Source organism: Gastrolobium bilobum, unplaced genomic scaffold (genome assembly GCF_033153095.1).
Source record: "Gastrolobium bilobum isolate Gb01-03AN ecotype WA unplaced genomic scaffold, APGP_CSIRO_Gbil_v1 utg11851, whole genome shotgun sequence".
NCBI classification, from domain to species: Eukaryota; Viridiplantae; Streptophyta; class Magnoliopsida; order Fabales; family Fabaceae; genus Gastrolobium; species Gastrolobium bilobum.
In genome coordinates, this window is record NW_026898367.1 from 300,903 (window position 1) to 308,543 (window position 7,641).

General features: G+C 40.4%; 1 non-coding gene across 1 annotated transcript; it reads right to left on the reverse strand.

The window, feature by feature from the left end:
• Nucleotides 1-4,869: 4,869 nt before the first annotated feature.
• Nucleotides 4,870-4,976, reverse strand: LOC133315383 (small nucleolar RNA R71). The gene has a single exon (XR_009752062.1). It is a non-coding gene; the product is annotated as a small nucleolar RNA R71 (small nucleolar RNA).
• Between the last annotated feature and the right edge of the window lie 2,665 nt (nt 4,977-7,641).

A 7,641-nucleotide genomic window follows, 5' to 3' on the forward strand; every position in this document is an offset into this window, starting at 1 on the left:
TAATTTTTTTAATCTTTCAGTCCCAAAACGACGTTGTTTTAGGAATAAATGCAGATAATTTACCTGCTGTAACTGCAGAAATATTTTTCTTATAAATTAATTATATTTTATATGATTTCTGTAACATCGCGTAAAAAAATTAGGAATGTATATAAACTGTCATTAGTAGTGTTAATACAAGTCTTGAACTCGAAATATATATGTATTCAGGAGGGAATAAATTCGAGTTAGGAAAATTAATTTTGTGCATGCATGTTATTAGGAATAAATAGGAATATTTTCTGAATGTGAATATTGGTTATAAGTATGTGATTAAAATTTAGTTCCATGAATAAACCCTTAATAAATAATTGGTAGGATATTATATGCGAGAGGTGAACCTTTAGGGCATTTAATTTTGAACCCATCTTCCATTAAGGGCCACGGCCCAAGTGTCCTTGAAGGGGGCTGTAATCACCTCAAAATTATTTCCTAACCTTAGCTAACCCTCACTCATCATAAGAAATCTGCATGGTAGTTGGTCATTGGTCGAGAATCAACCACATGGCAACTCTTATCCACCTTATCCACCCATCACATGTGCGCCTAGGGTAAGAGCGAATCCTGATTGAGTTTCTATTTAGATAAAGCAAGTCAGCTTTGTAAGCCTTGTCCAATGAAAGAAAAGCGATCAGCCAACATGAAAGTCCATTGGTCGAAAATCCTACATCCCTCTCATCCTTTGCTTGTGCGCATGAGTAGGAGAAAGCCAAGGAAATTCTGACCTATGCTAGCATGTTGAACAGCCTTCAAACATCTATCTTCTCATCTCTAAGCGCGGTGTGAACAAAGCCTTAAACTGGATGTGGCCTTTTGAGTTAGAAACACACAAACCTGGCCTCTCTCATTCCTATAAACCGTGAAACCTCCAAGAGGAAAACATCAAGAAAAGTGTAGCCCATCCTCTATACAAACCGTGAAATGCATAGAGGACCACCCACCTATTTTTTAACGCTCATTTCTTCCTCTTCATTGTTCGGCTGTAAACTTTCAAGTAAAGGGGCATAATGAAATTTTCCTCCTTATTGTTTCTGCCCATCCATGCGAATTGGTGGAGACCCCCTCTTGCATGCAGAGTTCAACGGCGGCTCACCCTTCTCTTCTCTTGTTCTATCGTGAAGCAACCGCCAAGGAAGAGAGAGTATTTCTTCATCAACTTGCTCTCTTGTACGAGAGTATTTCTTCATCTCCTTGCTCTCTTGTACAGTAATCGATTCTGACTGAGGTTTTCCCCCTTGAATGCAGCCTAAAAACCGTACATTGAAGAGTAGAATAGGAGGGAATTGGAGCATCATTGGGCCACAGTTTCCTTCAACCGAATTGTACGTAATGGGTGTCCTACAAATGGAACTAAGTCAAATCTGTAATCTTTCCTTGTTCCTACATGTTCGGCCCTCACATACGTATAGAAGAATATTTTTTTTAGTCATTCTATTCCTTTGGATTCTGCCCCCTTTAGAACAGCCCTAGGATGTAATGCATGTGAGCCTTAATCTAATTTTGTGAACAGCCATGTGAGCCTTAAACTTTAACTTTGGGAACAACCTTGAAATTAGTATCGGTAAACTGAAAGTGGTCTCTTTGTGAGCTTAGAAGTAGCCATTGTTCTACCTTGTGGAACTGATTCCTTGGGCTAAGAAAATTATTAAAAATGGTATGTGTTAAGAATTTCATGGGCAGCATGTTGAAGCCCTTTATCATCCCCTATGTAATGTATAAAAGGTTATATAAATGAATAATTCTAGGTATCTAGTAGAGGGAAGAAAATCGATTCTGGTTATGTTGGTATTTCTTGTTGTTATTCGTGGGTAAATCAAAGTGAAACCATAAATTTGTTAGGGTAAAAAGCATGGCAAAAAAACCAAAGTCGTATACATGGCAGAACCTAGGATTTTGTTACAATAACAAGTTAGAATTGGCATGAAGTCAGGAAATTAACTCTTCATGAGAACCATGAGCAACCCGATTATGTACATGGGTTAGGGGGCATAGAATTTATTGTAAATCATAGGAATCAAAGCTTGAAACTCTATTTTGGTTTTGCTTGTTTAGGTGCGCATTAACCTTAGTGTGTGGGCTGAATTTTTGTGCTGTTTGATAAATTACTTGGACACATGGGTAAGTGTTTGGTGGTGAGACCTATTGTGACTATTAGATAGCGTATGGAATTTTGAACTGTTGCTCACATGTGCCTGATGATTTGTATTCTGTTAAATATTGTTGGTAATCTGCCTTTGGACTTGAGATGATGGAAATTCTGTTTTGGGAAGTATTTGTTATTCGGCAGCTTGGTATTAAAAGTACAAGAAATATATGCTATTATGATTATGATCTAGTCATGCATATGCATATCGTGATTCATCTGTTTTGTTGGTGTGTGTCGAACATGTCATAGCATACAGCATTATGTGATGAGACGTAAATTCGTTCACATCTAAGCCAATTTTGATGGCAAAATACCATACGTTCCCTCATCTGATGAGCAACTTCAGCATGAAAATCACTTGTTTTACACATTTGTGACAAAAACACAGTGGGGGAACGGATGGTAACGTATTCCTTTAAAATATATTAAAAGGGGAACAGACTGAGACACATTTAATGCACCTGCTCCATTCATTTAATGCTTCTGTACACTTTGCAGGTAACGTAGAGTTAAAGACTTCTAAAAAGCAAGGCGGTGCACCAACTGAGCAGCTGGAAACGTGAAGAGCAGAGAATCAAGAGTTCTCATTGGCTGAAAACAGAAGCAAAACATGGGAAGGTCTGCAAACAACGGCTAATCATCACCAAAACCTGTTCCATTCAGCAATTCACGCAAGCTTCACACTCTGCTGCCACAACCCCGTCCCCTCATTCAAGCAACTAGCTCCAAAGGAATTACAGTCTTTCCACTCCTCTTCCAGCTATAAATTGGACCACCTTCACACAAAAACATCATCGAATCCTGGAGGGTTTGCAATCCGAAAGGAAGAGATCACTTAGTAGTAGTTAGTAACTTAGTTTAATTTTAAGTTGTAACTGTAGTTAAGTGACAACCCCTCTTCTCTTCTCTGTAAACAACTATCAAGACTCCTCACGAGCAAAAACCCATCTTTCTCCATTTTCTGTTTCTTTTTGTAAACTGTCTTTTAAATTAATATAAGTGTTTTTCTCGTCGTTCCAATCGTTATCTCTTGACTGAATCTCGGGTCTATGTGATCTCAGCTGAGAATAATTATGTTTAAACTATCTGCCATGAGCTGAACTATCTGTGGAACGGGTAAATTGTGAAATTCTTAAAGAACTGTTTTGAAAACTCTTGACCGAAGCTTTTTGTATTTCTTTGGCTAAGTAAGCTATATCCATTGTGCGCCAATGGAAATTGGGTACATACTGAGAAAGGAACTTCCATAAGGAAGGGATTTCAGACAGCTTATCCATTGGGAGAAGGTAGATGTCATGGCAAAAACGCTACTGGTCACCTTAGGAATAAGGGGCCAACTCTTCCATTTTAAGGTCCTGAACTAAGTACCTGTTGGAGTCAAGGGAGCCGTAGGAATATGGAAACTTGTGAGCCATCTAAACCATGAGCTGAGGAATCAGAGTTGGCAGGCAAAGAAACTGGGACAAAGCCAAAAGGTGCTAAGTCTTGAGTAGAGGAAACAACCCTTTAAGAGTGAAGCAGTGAATCCGTTCCTTCTGTTAAACTGTTTTAACCACCACCCTGTTGTCTCTTGATTATAGTTATTTCTGTTTTAGTAGTTTATTTTATTTTATTTAGTACTTATAAAAACTCCAATGATTGTTATCTCACCTTCTTCTAAACAGGAAGGATCACAAACATAACGCAGCGAGCAACTGTTTGCCATCAGATTGAACATACTGTTCCTGAGGAACGTTGTCAAGACAGTAGGGAACGTTTGACCAGACAGTTCATTTACTAACTTTTCTTCTTATTTTCACTCTTTATAAATAGTGATAAAACAATAATTAGCACTCTATCCTCGTGGGAACGATAATTTGGGCATTAATACTCCCTTTATTACTTGATGCATGCACTTGCGCACTTGGGTTGGAACTAAGGGACGAATCTGTGTTCTGCAAGAACAGAGGAACGTCCCCTATCAGAACTTATATTTTTCCACCATCAGCAAACCACCCAACAAGTTTTTGGCGCCGTTGCCGGGGATAGAAACACTAACTATTGTTCTTATCATTGTTTTCTAACACATATACTGTATATCTGACTTTACTTTTATATTTTTTTCTCTTTATCATTGAATCTGCTGTGCATATATATACCCTGTGCTATTGGTTTATGAGTGAAGAGTTTGAAACAGACTCTAACCACTCCATTGAAGTACCTGAGTTTCTCTTTGATCCTGAGCCAGAACGTACACTCCATAGGAGAAGAAGGAACCTCAGGGAAGAATTTCCTAAAAACATGGCTGATCACAATAATAACAATGAGGAGGTTCTCCCTGAACAGAACTTCAGAACTTTGGTTGCTCCTTTCAGGAACAGACCAGATAGGGGAGTAATCCTTCCCCCTGTAGCACCAAATTTTGAACTAAAACCTATCATGTTCCACATGATTAGGGAAGCAGGGGTCTTCAATGGACTCCCTGCAGAAGATCCTTACACACACCTCACAACATTCCAAGATATTTGTGATAATTTTAAAGCTGAGGGTGTAACAGAGGAGAGCATGAGATGAGGTTGTTCCCTCACTCCTTGGGCTTAAAAGCTAAAACATGGATGAAAACTCTCACCCCTGGATCAATCCACACATGGGAAGAACTCTCTAACAAGTTCATAGAGAGGTTTCTCCCAATGTCTCGACAAGCTGATGTTAGAGCTGAAATCTCTAACTTCGGAATGTTTCATGGAGAAAATCTCGATGAAGCATGGGAGAGATACAAGGACACCATAAGAAGATGTCCAAACCATGGGGTAGAGAGTTGGGGAGTGTTACAATCTTTCTATAAAGGACTTGACCATACTTCTCAATCTCACCTAGATTTTGCTGCAGGAGGATATTTCTTTACAGGAACACTTGAATCAAGGTACGAAATCATAGAAAGGACTGCTGAAAGATGTCTCCAATGGCAAATAGACAGAGTGAGCCCAGTGAGGAAGCCAGGCATGCTAGAACTGGATAAACAAACAACCATGGAAGCCCAGCTGGCAACACTCATGAATAAAGTGAAGAACCTGAGAGCTGACCAAGCAGCACCAAGGATGGAAGTCTTACAACTCACAGCAACTGAAACAGAACCATGCTCAGCCTGTGGTGACCTTCATGACTCAACAGACTGCCCATCCACTGCATTGGTGTGTTATGCAGAAAATTTTGGCAATAGGAACTTCACCAGAGACAATCAACAAGCAGGATGAAATACACATTCAAGCCCTGGAGGAACTATCATTAAGGATCAGAACCACAACACCCAATGGAGGCCACCCATTAACCAGAGACCATTCAACAACAATCAGCAGCAGTATCAGCAAGGTAGGAGCAGTGGAACGTTTGAACAAAGGAGAAACAACTACATTCCATTCCACATAAATGACCAACGCATCAACACCCTGGAAAATTATGTCAAGGAATATGTCACCAGGAATGATGCAGTGGTCAGGAACATTGAGTCCCATCTAGGGCAGATTGCTGCCAACCTTCAAACCAAAACACCAGGATCACTACCAGGGGATACTGAGGTCCCCTCAACCATTTCTGAAACCCCTTGAGAGGTAAGTACTATGTCTAGCTAAAGACATTAAACTAAGCGCTGACTGGGAGGCAACCCAGTAGATACATTTTTCTCTCTGACAAAGAGCAAAGTTTTGGGGTGGTTATCCATAACCACATAGCTCCCAAAAAGGAGGGAACGTCTGAGGTTCCTCTCCAAAAAGTCCAAATAAAGTACGTTCCGTTCCAGGAACGTAGTTTTGGGGTGGTCCTTGACCACACAATCCCAATATAAATATATATATATAGATATAATTATATGTTTTGTTACATGTTCATTTAGATTTATTAAATAATAGGTGATAAGTTAGTACGTTCCCTTTTCCTTATTTAGTACTCACTGTTGCATGTTTTCTTATTATTTATTTCAGTTAGTTATTTATTTATCAGTTAGGAAAAGACAACGGGAACGTTCCCTGGGTTAGGAGATAAGAGTGACTGGGACACCTGTCCTTGCTGAGTCACTTAAAAAGATGCGCAACCATATCTATTTGTATTCATTGCAAATCTTGGAAACGCGCGCAGAAAAAGCAACAGTCTCCTTAACCATTAAGACAACTGCACCCTTTAATTTTCCCTCTCTCCCACGTCCTGACCTAAACCGTTCCATCTTCTCACACTCATCCCATCAGTAACTGGTCACCTACTGCTGACTACTCGTTCTGTAACGTCCCCATTCCACTACCTCTTCAACCTCCTCTTCTTAACCTCCACGTCCCATAAATCTTTCATTTTCTCCCCCACAGTCTATTTAAACTCGGTCTCTGATTTCTTCAAGTTCTACTACTTCCATTCAACTCAGAACCCTTTTATCTCTCCTGCATTTGTGCCCTAACTCCCTTTCTGAACAAAATGACTAAGTTTTCATTTAAAGTGACCCCTGTAGCCAACCGCGACGAAGAACCAGAGCTCACTGAACCCACCATCATTATGTACCCAGAAAGGAACATTTCTTTGCATCAGGACAAAGTGGTTCTGCCTCCATTTGTGAAGAAATCACTAGAAAAACTTCGGTGATTGCTTTTCGCCACTGATGACCGTGATTTGAACTTGAACTGGGTGGGAGAATTCCTATACCAGGCGAGGAGGCTGCCCGAAGAGGAGGCACCTGATATGGTCACAGTAAGGGGAAAACAAGTATCTTTTCCCCCCGCTGATGTCCAGGAAGTACTCCACCTTCCCTCCGTCACCAACTGTCCATACCAAGAGTATTTGGATAGTAGGGTGGTGTACAAATTTCAAAAGGATCTGAAGCAGACAGTAACCCTGGACAATCCCAACTACTACAAAGGGTCCCTCTGCAAGGTGAGCATGAAGAACATAGCCAGGTTCTGGGCACTGTTTGCCAACTCCAACATCACCCCCACCTCTCATGAAGCCTCTGCTAGCTGGAATTCAAGTTCAAATTTACTGCATCATCAAGCATATCCCTTTTGATGCAGTAACCCTCATCTACAACAGCTTGCAGAGGGACATAAGGAAGACTAAGGTCTTCCTCCCCTGCCTCATCACCAAACTCTGCAGGAGAGCTGGCGTAGAGGAACACCCAGATGACACCACGAAGGTGACATCTATCCTTGATGCTAAGACCTGGAACGGTCTTAAAAGCACCTACATTGACACCACTCAACCTATTCCTGCCAATCTTAGACGTTCCCTGTAAGAACCTGCACCGTTAATTAAGGTAATTAATTAATTAGGCAAAAATTAGGAAATGATTCCATAATTGACCCTAATAATTATTTATGAGGCTTAATAATCATAATAAGTGGGTTAGAATGCTGAAAGTCGTTTTTCGGAAGAAAAGTGCAGATACCGGTGTTGCTAGTCGGTATAAATGCGTACCGAAAAAGTATCCCGGAAAATTAAAG